This window comes from Bos grunniens, chromosome 25 (genome assembly GCF_055505025.1).
Source record: "Bos grunniens cultivar Pamir isolate PY7600 chromosome 25, Bosgru_T2T1.0, whole genome shotgun sequence".
Taxonomy (NCBI): domain Eukaryota; kingdom Metazoa; phylum Chordata; class Mammalia; order Artiodactyla; family Bovidae; genus Bos; species Bos grunniens.
In genome coordinates, this window is record NC_141189.1 from 40,496,226 (window position 1) to 40,509,101 (window position 12,876).

The window sequence follows — 12,876 nt, forward strand, 5'->3', positions numbered from 1 at the left end:
GATAAAAATTCCTATCTCCAGGGTGATGGGGAGGACTCCAGGGGGAGAGCCTCTCCTCTCCCCCCACTCTCCCTGCGGAAGCTGGAGCTCATCTGGCCTATGGGGGCAGGGATGGGAGGGCACCGCCCCCCCCACGAACACCTAGTCTCTGCTCTGCTCTGCTTGGGACACTGGGGGAGAGGTCATCCCCTTGTCCTCCTCGTCCACCCAGTGGGGCTGCATTTACAAAGAATTCTAACTTCAAGTGGCTGCAATGCTCTGGGAACAGCTTTCAGCAATTCTTTGGAAAAGAAGTTTATATCTTGATCAGATCTGTAAAGGGATGGGCACCCCCAGAAAAGCAGGAGAATCCCTCCCCCTTAAATGAAGAGACTGAGTGAGTGAAAGTCACTTAGTCCTGTCCAACTCTTTGAGGCCCCATGGACTATACAGTCCATGGAATTCTCCAGGCCAGAATACTGGAGTGGGTAGCCATTCCCTTCTCCAGGGGATCTTCCCAACCCAGGGATCAAACCCAGGCCTCCAGCATTGCAGGCGGAGAGACTGAGGCCAGTGCCAATCAGAGGGTTTGACAGGTGGACTCCAGTGGCTGGGGAGCCTCCCCAGAGACGGGCAGAGACCTTGCCCAGAGAGGAGCAGAGTGTTGGCCAACCTGGTTGCCCTGGCCTGAGAGTGGGGAGGAGGGTGCTGATGCAAAGGCTGGGAAATAACCAGAGCTCCCTGCTGGCTGGGATGAGCAGGGGGAAGCAAGGGTGGGTTGTCCAGCTCGTCCAGGCCCCTGAGGACTCACATTTCATGGGGGAAGGGGGAATGTGGAGAAAGAAGAAGGGCAAATAGAGGCAAGCCTTCAGTGGGCTCCCTCCAGGGCTGCCAGGAATCCAGTCACACAGGTTTGGGTAGGTGTCAGGCGGGAACCAGCCCCGTTCTCAGGAGGGCCCACCGACCCGCGCATACAAAAGGCCTCCCATCCTGGACAGCCCCAGCCTGGGGCCTTTTCTCTCTCCAGGCCTGGAGACAGTCTGCCTCTGGCCCAGAGTATAAGGCCACCAGCTCATCTTGATTTGCCTGGTAATTACTAGTTTGAGCAGAGTCCTGCATCAGGGTGCGGGGGACGGGGACAGTGGGTCAGCCTGCAGTCAGAACTGGCTTTACTGTGTTAGTCGTTCAGTCATGTCTGACTCTGTGCGACCCCATGGACTGTAGCCCTCCAGGCTCCTCTGTCCGTGGGATTCTCCAGGCAAGAATACTGGAGTGGGTTGCCATTTCGTCCTCCAGGGGATCTTCCCCACCCAGGGATCGAACCTGGGTCTCCTGCATTGCAGGGAGATTCTCTCCTGTCTAAGTCACCGGGGAAGCCCAGGGAAGAAGCGTCAGGGACGCCTTGCTTTCGAGGCCCACCAAGCCCACTGGCGGCTCTACCCTGCCCGCCTGCCCGCCCCACCTAGGCGACAGGGCCTCGTGGCAGCACTGCACACACCAGGTAAGCTTGTGCCCAGAGATGGCACTAAGCAGCCCCTAGGTTTCCTAGATCCCATCATCTACCCTCTACACTGCCCCTCGTGCAGCCTCGTGGGAGGTGGGCGCTCAGGAGATGAAGATGCCCCCTCTCACTGTTGCCCCCAGAGACCAATCCCAGCCACACCTGCCGCACATCTCTGCTCTTCTCCCTCCTGATAAGGCACCTACTCCCACAGCTCAGAGGGGGAGTCAACGTGGGGACATTCGTCAGAGAACAAGGAGGGGGGAGGACCGGGGCTGGAATGTGCCGCCCACCCTCAGCCCTCAGCCCTCCTTAGGCCACAGCTAGGAGGCCCCGGGCCCTCTCTAGGGTTTTCTGGTCAGCCTTGATTCAGTAGGATCTGGGAACTGAAGGGTTAAAGTTGGGGTCTACAGAGGGGCAGGGACTCGGGTTGGAAGGCCATTGTTGGGGAGAGACCAGCACCCCCACTGTGAAGTTACCATCTCAATGACAATTTACCAAGTCCCCAGGAATCGCCGCCTCCAGGGAGAGAGGTGGGAGGGGAAACTTCCCTGCTGTTCAGGGGTTGGGGGGCGGGGAGAAGCGGGGAGGAAACTGAGTGAAAGAGCCAAATCGAACCTTTGTTCTCTTCAGGAGGGCGGAGGGGCTGGAGGCTCAGGTGGGCCCAAGAGACCGGGGCTCAGATGGAGGCGAGGGGGGAGGGGTCAGTGCCAACCCTATAGTCCATCTCGATCCCCTTACAGGGGAACAGGACAAAAGAGGGGGAACTGACCAGAGCCACCAGGGGTCAGGAGGTGGCTATGGGGGCTGCACAACAACCCCAAAGGCTGTGTCACCCCATTTCCTGAGGCCCTGATATAGAGGCAGAAAGCCCCCGGCTGCTGAACCAAAAGGAGCAGAGGAAATTGACATCCCAGTAATAATTTTCCTGAGCTCACATCCCCATTTTATAGGCAGGGAAGGAAGCTCAGAGAGTGAAGGAACTTGGCCAAGAAAACACGTGGGAAACAGGACAAGCCTGGTGCAACCACAGACCAACTTCAAAGCCACAGGCTCCATGCCCAGCATCACTGAACTTCCCGATGGTGAGCTGGGCCTCCTGGTGCGCTTTTCCCCGAGGCAGTGCCATCTGTCCATGGCCGGGCTGAGCCTCCGTAAACACATCCCCCTGCGTCTGACTATGCGGGAAGCCACCCTCCACCTGGGGTCACTTTCACCCTGTCCGCGTTCCTATAGCGGGGCTTCCCAGGTGATGCCAGTGGTAAAGAACCTGCCTGACAATTCAGGAGACATAAAACACTCGGGTTCCATCTCTGGGCTGGGAATATCCCCTGGAGGAGGAAATGGTAACCCACTCCAGGATTCTTGCCTGGAGAATCTCATGGAGGAGCCTGGCGGGGCCCAGTTCGTGGGGTTGCAAAGAGGTGGGCACGAGACTTTGTGACTTAGTACGCGAGCATGTGTCCCTGTTGCAGAAAGGGCTGTGTTGGCTTGCCACCCACAGATCAGTGGACTCTGGGTTAGACCTGGTGTCAACCCCACACAGGTCTCACTGGGCAAATTCACAACTGCCTAATCTCGGTGTCACCTGGCTATAAACCAGAGGGAGAAGCCTGCCCTGCCAAACTCTAGGGCCACTGGCCCAGGCCCCATGTGCCCTGCATATCTTAGGATTTATTGGAGGTATTGATTGTGTGTGTGTGTGTGTGAGCATAATGACAGTTTCACTTGTAAACCTGTGCCGGCTCCATTGACTGGGTAACGATTAACTTTATTATCAGTCATACTTGTCAGCTTTCCACCAGCAGCAGTTATCCATCTGAAGCTCTGAGAATGTTGTCTTCTTTAGGAGCCCACGTTGTCTTGTCTTTGTTTACTGTCTGAGTCTTGGCTCAGAGGGCAGGAGGGCCATAGGACACAAAGAGGGGAGAGGAAGCAGTGAGCTGGCAGCCATGGGGACTGGGCCACCGTTCAGCTCAGGGGAAAGTCAGTCTATTTTTCTCGTTCGTCACTGAGGCTTCCCTTGTGGCTCAGCTGGTAAAGAATCCGCTTGCAATGCGGGAGACCTGGCTTGGGAAGATTCCATGGAGAAGGGAAAGGCTACCCACTCCAGTATTCTGGCCTGGAGAATTCCCTGGCAAAGAGTTCACAAATTCGACTCGCAAAGAGTCGGACACGACTGAGCGACTTTCACTCACTGAGAGCTTTATCAAGACACTAGGTCTGTTGGGTCCTGCTCAGGGACTCCAAGGGCACCCAAGTCTCAGGTTTAGCAAAGGATAGAGCCTAAAACACGGTTTAGGGAAACTGAAAGAGAGCATGGCAGGTGGGTCAGCCCCACAGCAGGAGGACACTGCCTGTATAGATGAGGGTGGCTCCCAAGCCCTGGGAGAGATTAAAGGCAGGAGGAGAAGGGGACGGACGACAGAGGATGAGATGGTTGGATGGCATCACCAACTCAATGGACATGAGTTTGAGCAAAGTCCGGGAGATGATGAAGGACACGGAAGCCCAGCATGCTGTGATCCCCAGGGTCCCAAAGAGTCAGACACGACTTATCAACTGAACAACCCAAGCTCTGGAATGTCTCAAGATCCTTAATTACTTAATCCTTAATCATTCTGGACTTAGGGTGGGCCCTGTATTCAATGGCAAGTGTCATAAGAGAAAAAAGATGGGGTGAGATATGAGATACAGATACAAGGGAGAAGGTCCTCTGAAGATGGAGGCAGAGTTTGGAGTGATGGAGTCACAAACCAAGGAACACATGGAACTGCCAGAAACGTCAAGGAAGAATGCTACCCTAGACCCTTGGGAAGAAGTGTGGCCTGGGGACATCCTGATTTTGGACTTCTGGCTTCCAGAACCAGGAAAGAATAAACTCCTATTTTAAGTCACCCAGTTTGTGGTGGTTTGCTACAGCAGTCTCGGGAAACTCATCCACTTCCTTTCTTGCTCCTGGGTCCCAGGCTCTCAGAGGTCCGCCGAGGTCAAGTTGGCTTCCTGATACCACTCCTGATCTGCTGTAGAAGAGCCCACTGAGATAGGGCGTCTGCCTGGTTACCTGAGCCCAAGCCACCTGAGTAACAAAGGGAACTTTATTCTGTGCTGTACACGCTGGGGAGAAGGGGGGTGAAAGCGGGTGGTAAGGATGCGGAGAGGACAGGGGCTTCCTCTCATGACTCACCCTGGGAGCTTTCCTATCCTGTCGGTGTGACTTCACAGCCCTTGCATGTGACACTCCTGTTACAAGGCCAAGTATCGATTGTCCATCAGCACCACTGGTTTCCTGGTGCTCCCAGGCCCAGGGGACCCTAGGATCTATTTCAGCTGAAAGTTTGACTTCTTAAGACTTAGAAGGCATGTCTGAGTTTCCAAGAAGCCATACAAACTTGAGCAGAGGACTTTAGTGATAGTATTCAAACCTTTTATTATACAAGAGAAAATGAGACATTTTGCATACTGGCAACCCACTCCAGTGTTCTTGCCTGGAGAATCCCAGGGACGTCGGAGCCTGGTGGGCTGCCGTCTATGGGGTCGCACAGAGTCGGACACGACTGAAGTGACTTAGCAGCAGCAGCAGTAAAAGTATTTCAAGTTTTTTGTTTTCATTTTCTCGAGCGGTGTGCTGTGGGCTCCTCAGCCCCACCCGCCCAGATCACCAGCCAGTTTATCAGTACAGGGAATTAGTTCCATTCTCAAATGACCAGGCCAGAGGCTTCTTGTAAGGCAGTAGGAAAAAATGGAAGAAATGACTCCAATCTTCAAATGAGTTTATTTTCAGGCCCGATCTTTCCTTCTCCAACCTAAGCTGCTCCGGACACGCCCTCCCTTCTCCCCAGGCCGTGCTCCGACCCACGCCTTCTGAACCTGCCCGAGGGGAAGGCGGCGAGGGGCACAGTCCCTGGGTCCAGGTAGGGCTGCCTACTTACCCGCCCGCAGCCCCTCCTGGGCGGGGAGGGCCGGGTCTTCAGCAGGGAGGAGACAAGAAGAAGTAGGGCGGCGGGGGCGGCGGCGGCGGCGGCAGCGGCGGGGGGAAGGCGGGCAGTGGCCAGGAGTCTCGAGGCACGGGGGGCGCCAGCAGGTTGAAGGGCGAGGGCCGTGCAGGCAGCGGCGGCAGCGGCTGCGGGGGCGGCTCGGCGATGAGGGGCGGGCGGCCGCGCGCGCCCACGGGACCGGGAGTGGCGGCGGCCGCGGCCTCTGGCAGCGGGGGCAATGGCAAGTGCGCGGGCGCCGGCGCGGGCGCGGGGAGCCGCGGCAGGTCCTGCAGGGCGAGCGCGGCAGCGGGTGGCGCGGGCACGCAGGCCTCGGGCGGCAGCTCCGGCAGCGCCACGTGGGCGCCTGGGCCCCAGGGAGCCAGCGGCGCGGGCCGCAGCGGGAGCGCAGGCAGCGGCGGCAGCTCCGCCAGGGCGAGTGCCGAGGTCGGCGGCGGCGGCGGCGCGGGGCTCAAGCCCGGAGGGAGTCCCGGCAACGGCGGGTGAGGCAGGGACGGCGCGGGCGGGGGGGTCAGGGACAGCGACACGGGGGACCGGCCCAGCCGCGAGTGGACGCGGGCGCGGGCCAGCCGCGGATGCGAGCGGGAGCGGGGAAGCCGGGCAGCCAGCTTGGCCACAGCCGCAGCTCCAGAGCCCACAGCGCGCGGCTCGCCGAGGCCTTCTCCCTCCAGCAGGTGGCCACGCGCCGCTCTGAGAGAGGCCCAGCCAATCGGTCGTGCGCTGCCGCACTCCAGCCAATCAAAGGCCAGTGCGCCGGCGACCTACACATTTCTCCCGCCGGCGTCAGGAGCTATCACTGACAGCCAATCAGAGACAGTAGCGCTCTCTGTCTAGCCCTTCTTCCCGCCCCTCCCTCAGCCCCAGCCAATCACAGTGCTCCAAGGTGCCACAGGCTTCATCCCCACTATCCCTGAGAACAGACACTGCGTGTTCAGTGGGCGCCCCCAACTGGCCTGAGCGTCCACTTAGCCTCTGCAGCCCAGCTTCGACGCCCCGACCCCCACCTCCTCCCCCTGTGACAGCCCTAGAACAGATCTTATGGATCGCCTCTTTTTTGGGGTTTGTCCTTAAGAGATGCTCTTTGTGGGTCAAGATCCATGCAAATTTCCATCCAGTGATCTGTGCGTGTACATGTGTGTGCTAGTCACTCAGTCGTGTCCGACTCTTTGCGACTCCATGGATTTTCCAGGGAAGAATATTGGAGTGAGTTCTCATTCTCTTCTCCAGGGGATCTTCCTGACCCAGGGGTCTAACCCGGGTCTGCTACATTGCAGCAGATTCTTTACCGTTTCAGCCACCAGGGAAGCCCATAGAAAAGATGAAAAGATACCAACTCAATAGCAAAGCTTGACATGTAGCATTTGCGGTAACGTTGCTGCTGCTGCTAAGTCGCTTCAGTCGTGTCCGACTCTGTGCGACCTCATAGACGGCAGCCCACCAGGCTCTGCCATCCCTGGGATTCTCCAGGCAAGAACACTGGAGTGGGTTGCCATTTCCTCCTCCAATGCATGAAAGTGAAAAGTGAAAGTGAAGTCGCTCAGGGGTGTCCTACTCCTAGCGACCCCATGGACTGCAGCCTACCAGGCTCCTCCGTCCATGGGATTTTCCAGGCAAGAGTACTGGAGTGGGGTGCCATTAAGAATGGTTATAAAAGACAAACTGGTGACAAAAGAAAAAAAGGAAAAATGGTCGATCCGATTTAAAGTCGGAATATGAAGTTCAAGAGGCAGCCAGGAACCAGGTTGGTTCTGGTGCTCAGTTATGTCTGATTCCTTGAAATCCACAGGACTGTAGCCCACCAGGCTCCTCTGTCCATGGAATTTTCCAGGCAAGAATACTGGAGTGGGCTGCTATTTCCATCTCCAGGTGATCTTCCCAATCGAGGGATCAAACCCACATCTCTTGTAACTCCTGCCTGGCAGGCCGATTCTTTACCACTGCACCACCTGCCGGAAGCCCGAAGTCAGAATATAGAAATCTTTATTAAAACAATATTAGGGGGAAAAAAACCACAACAATATTAGGGTCTTCCCTGGTGGTCCAGTGGTTATTTGCCTCTCAATGGAGGGGACTCTGGTTCGCTCCCTCAGGAAACAACTCCTGAAGCCCGCATCCTAGAGCCAGTGCTCCACCTCAACGAGAAACCGCACACTGCAACCAGAGAATAGCCCCTGCTTGCCGCAAGTAGAGAAAGCCCATTTGCAACAAAGATGACCCAGCACAGCCAAAAGTAAACAAATAAAACAACAACAATAAATTATTAGAACATTTCTAGGTTGGTTAGAAGGGATAGCATCCACTGCCCTCTCTGAGACAGTGCTTAGTGGCCTCTCTACCCAGATGTTGCTCTTAATCCTGTTCTCTAGTAGAGATGATGTGGTTTGTTCCACATCTCAGGGCAGAGAAACACAAGATGATTTGTTTTTCCCTAATTTTACTTAATTTTTTATACCATTTCAGACTGTTGCTTGATGTGAGGTGACCCCAAAGTGACTTTTTAGAAATACTTTTAATTTATTTTTTGTTTCACTGGGTCTTTGTTGCTGTATGCAGTCTTTCTCTAATTGTACTAGAGTTGGGCTATTCTTTCTTGCGGTGCACAGGTTTCGAACAGGCTTCAGTAGTCGTGGCACATGGGCTTTGTTGCTCTACCCCATGAACAGTATGAAAAAGTATGAAAAGGCAAAATGATAGGATACTGAAAGAGAAACTCCCCAGGTCAGTAGGTGCCCAATATGCTACTGGAAATCAGTGGAGAAATAACTCCAGAAAGAATGAGGGGATGGAGCCAAAGCAAAAAGAATACCCAGCTGTGGATGTGACTGGTGATAGAAGCAAGGTCCGATGCTGTAAAGAGCAATACTGCATAGGAACCTGGAATGTCAGGTCCATGAATCAAGGCAAATTGGAAGTGGTCAAACAAGAGATGGCAAGAGTGAATGTCGACATTCTAGGAATCAGCGAACTGAAATGGGCTGGAATGGGTGAATTTAACTCAAATGACCATTATATCTACTACTGCAGGCAGGAATCCCTCAGAAGAAATGGAGTGGCCATCATGGTCAACAAAAGAGTCCGAAATGCAGTACTTGGATGCAATCTCAAAAACGACAGAATGATCTCTGTTCGTTTCCAAGGCAAACCATTCAATATCACAGTAATCCAAGTCTATGCCCCAACCAGTAACGCTGAAGAAGCTGAAGTTGAATGGTTCTATGAAGACCTACAAGACCTTTTAGAACTAACACCCAAAAAAGATGTCCTTTTCATTATAGGGGACTGGAATGCAAAAGTAGGAAGTCAAGAAACACCTGGATCAACAGGCAAATTTGGCCTTGGAATATGGAATGAAGCAGGGCAAAGACTAATAGAGTTTTGCCAAGAAAATGCACTGGTCATAACAAACACCCTCTTCCAACAACACAAGAGAAGACTCTATACATGGACATCACCAGATAGTCAACACCAAAATCAGATTGATTATATTCTTTGCAGCCAAAGATGGAGAAGCTGTATACAATCAGCAAAAACAAGACCAGGAGCTGACTGTGGCTCAGACCATGAACTCCTTATTGCCAAATTCAGACTGAAATTGAAGAAAGTAGGGAAAACCACTAGACCATACAGGTATGACCTAAATCAAATCCCTTATGATTATACAGTGGAAGTGAGAAATAGATTTAAGGGCCCAGATCTGATAGACAGAGTGCCTGATGAGCTATGGAATGAGGTTCGTGACATTGTACAGGAGACAGGGATCAAGACCATCCCCATGGAAAAGAAATGCAAAAAAGCAAAATGGCTGTCTGGGGAGGCCTTACAAATAGCTGTGAAAAGAAGAGAAGCAAAAAGCAAAGGAGAAAAGGAAAGATATAAACATCTGAATGCAGAGTTCCAAAGAATAGCAAGAAGAGATAAGAAAGCCTTCCTCAGTGATCAATGCAAAGAAATAGAGGAAAACAACAGAATGGGAAAGATTAGAGATCTCTTCAAGAAAATCAGAGATACCAAAGGAATGTTTCATGCAAAGATGGGCTTGATAAAGGACAGAAATGGTATGGCCCTAACAGAAGCAGAAGCAGAAGATATCAAGAAGAGATGGCAAGAATACACAGAAGAACTGTACAAAAAAGATCTTCATGACCCAGATAATCACGATGGTGTGATCACTCACCTAGAGCCAGACATCCTGGAATGTGAAGTCAAGTGGGCCTTAGAAAACATCACTACGAACAAAGCTAGTGGAGGTGACAGAATTCCAGTTGAGCTATTCCAAATCCTGAAAGATGATGCTGTGAAAGTGCTGCACTCAATATGCCAGCACATTTGGAAAACTCAGCAGTGGCCACAGGACTGGAAAAGGTCAGTTTTCATTCCAATCCCAAAGAAAGGCAATGCCAAAGAATGCTCAAACTACCGCACAATTGCACTCATCTCACACGCTAATAAAGTAATGCTCAAAATTCTCCAAGCCAGGCTTCAGCAATATGTGAACCGTGAACTTCCTGATGTTCCAGCTGGTTTTAGAAAAGGCAGAGGAACCAGAGATCAAATTGCCAACAACCGCTGGATCATGGAAAAAGCAAGAGAGTTCCAGAAAAACATCTATTTCTGCTTTCTTGACTATGCCAAAGCCTTTGACTGTGTGGATCACAATAAACTGTGGAAAATTCTGAAAGAGATGGGAATACCAGACCACCTGACCTGCCTCTTGAGAAACCTGTATGCAGGTCAGGAAGCAACAGAACTGGACATGGAACAACAGACTGGTTCCAAATAGGAAAAGGAGTATGTCAAGGCTATATATTGTCACCCTGCTTATTTAACTTATATGCAGAGTACATCATGAGAAACGCTGGACTGGAAGAAACACAAGCTGGAATCAAGATTGCTGGGAGAAATATCAATAACCTCAGATATGCAGATGACACCACCCTTATGGCAGAAAGTGAAGAGGAACTAAAAAGCCTCTTGATGAAGGTGAAAGTGGAGAGTGAAAAAGTTGGCTTAAAGCTCAACATTCAGAAAATGAAGATCATGGCATCCGGTCCCATCACTTCATGGGAAATAGATGGGGAAACAGTGGAAACAGTGTCAGACTTTATTTTTCTGGGCTCCAAAATCACTGCAGATGGTGACTGCAGCCATGAAATTAAAAGACGCTTACTCCTTGGAAGGAAAGTGATGACCAACCTAGATAGCATATTCAAAAGCAGAGACATTACTTTGCCAACAAAAGTTCATCTAGTCAAGGCTATGGTTTTTCCTGTGGTCATGTATGGATGTGAGAGTTGGACTGTGAAGAAGGCTGAGTGCCAAATAATTCATGCTTTTGAACTGTGGTGTTGAATAAGACTCTTGAGAGTCCCTTGGACTGCAAGGAGATCCAACCAGTCCATTCTAAAGGAGATCAGCCCTGGGATTTCTTTGGAAGGAATGATGCTAAAGCTGAAACTCCAGTACTTTGGCCACCTCATGCAAAGAGTTGACTCATTGGAAAAGACTCTGATGCTGGGAGGGATTGGGGGCAAGAGGAGAAGGGGACGACAGAGGATGAGATGGCTGGATGGCATCACTGACTCGATAGACATGAGTCTGAGTGAACTCCGGGAGTTGGTGATGGACAGGGATGCCTGGCGTGCTTCGATTCATGGGGTCGCAAAGAGTCGGACACAACTGAGCGACTGATCTGATCTGATCTGGCATGTGGAATATTCCTTGGCCAGGGATTGGACCTGTACCCCCTGCATTGGTGGTGGATTCTTATCCACTATACTACTAGGAAAGTCCACAGGATGATATTTTAAGAATCAATGTGTGCTTAATTGCTCAGTCACGTTCAATTCTTGCAACCCCATAGACTGTAGCCTGCCAGGATCCTCTGTCCATGGGATTCTCCAGGCAAAAATACTGGAGTGGGTTGCCATTTCCTCCTCCAGGGACTCTTCCTGACCCAGGGATCGAACCCAGGTCTCCTGCATAGCAGTCAGACTCTTTACCGACTGAGCTTCTTAGAAAAAAAAAGTGAAGTCGCTCAGTCGTGTCCAAGTCTTTGAGACCCCACAGACTGTAGCCTATCAGGCTCCTCCGTCCATGGGATTTTCCAGGCAAGAGTGCTGGAGTGGATTGCCATTTCCTTCTCCAGGGGATCTTCCCGACCCAGGAATTGAACCCAAGTCTCCCGCATTGCAGGCAGACGCTTTACCGTCTGAGCCGCAGGGGAAGCCCAAAGAATCAATACTTTTATGAAAAAGCAAAAGCCTACAATGATTCTCAAATAGAGCAAATTAAATGAGGTAGGCTGAGAGATACTTCCCTGGTGGCTCAGATGGTAAAGCGTCTGTCTACGATTCAGAAGACCCGGGTTTGATCCCTGGGTTGGGAAGATCCCTTGGAGAAGGAAATGGCAATCCACTCCAGTACTATTGCCTGGAAAATCCCATGGACAGAAGAGCCTGGTAGGCTACAGTCCATGGGGTCGCAAAGAGTCGGACATGACTGAGCGACTTCACGTTCAAGAGATATCAGGCTGGAATTCCAATAATGTTTACACAACCTCCTCAAGGTTGCGCACACTGCAGTCAGGTTTTGGTCTATTATCTGTTATCTTAAATCACACCATAGAAAAACAATCTGAGTTCCTCCCTGGGTGGCAAATCCCATCAACTCTATTCAGCTCAAATTTTTCAGTTAAGGTAAAACTTCACCAGATTTCAAGAGGTGTAGACTGGGGGAGGCATAGCTCAGAACAGAGACTCAAGGACACTGGTTCTGGGACCACCCAAGCCCCAGGTCAAAGTTCAGAAGAGCAGATTAATCCCCAGTTGTGCAACCTCAATTCTGGACCCAGCCTAGGAGAATAAATTTGCTTCCACATTTCTGGGTGATTAAATTTATAATCGTGGGATGAGAAAAAGAAGCATTCAAGTAGCACTGATTACTGATACTGGATTAGTAACTAGCTTTTTAAAATGTTTGAAAGTGTTCAGTAATCTGAGATATTAAATGTCTGAGTGATTTCCAAGAACCCCTTAAGTGCTTAGGATTTGTACACACACACACACCCCAACCCTGTTAAGAGATCAAGTAGATTATGTGCATAATTATTTGAAGTGTCTAAGGGAATTGAGTATCAGGCTTGTAAAGCATGCTAAATATTTAGGGAGAAGCTGATCTGACAAATTTATAATCTGAGTATTAATCTAAGAATGTGAAAGTGAGTTTTACATCCAAATTATAAAATGAATCAATACAATGATATCTGGAAGCAAGTATAAAGGCTTAAGGAAAACTAAATTTTTAGTGGATCATTTTAGTAAGTTAATTATCAATTAAAACACAAGTAATGTACTGGAGTGGATTGCCATTTCCTTCTCCAGGGGATCTTCCTGACCCAGGGAT

General features: G+C 51.2%; 1 non-coding gene across 1 annotated transcript; it reads left to right on the forward strand.

Annotated features, from left to right (window-relative positions):
• The first annotated feature begins 11,788 nt into the window (after window positions 1-11,788).
• TRNAR-ACG (transfer RNA arginine (anticodon ACG)) lies at window positions 11,789-11,860 on the forward strand. The gene has a single exon. It is a non-coding gene; the product is annotated as a tRNA-Arg (tRNA).
• Window positions 11,861-12,876: the final 1,016 nt, after the last annotated feature.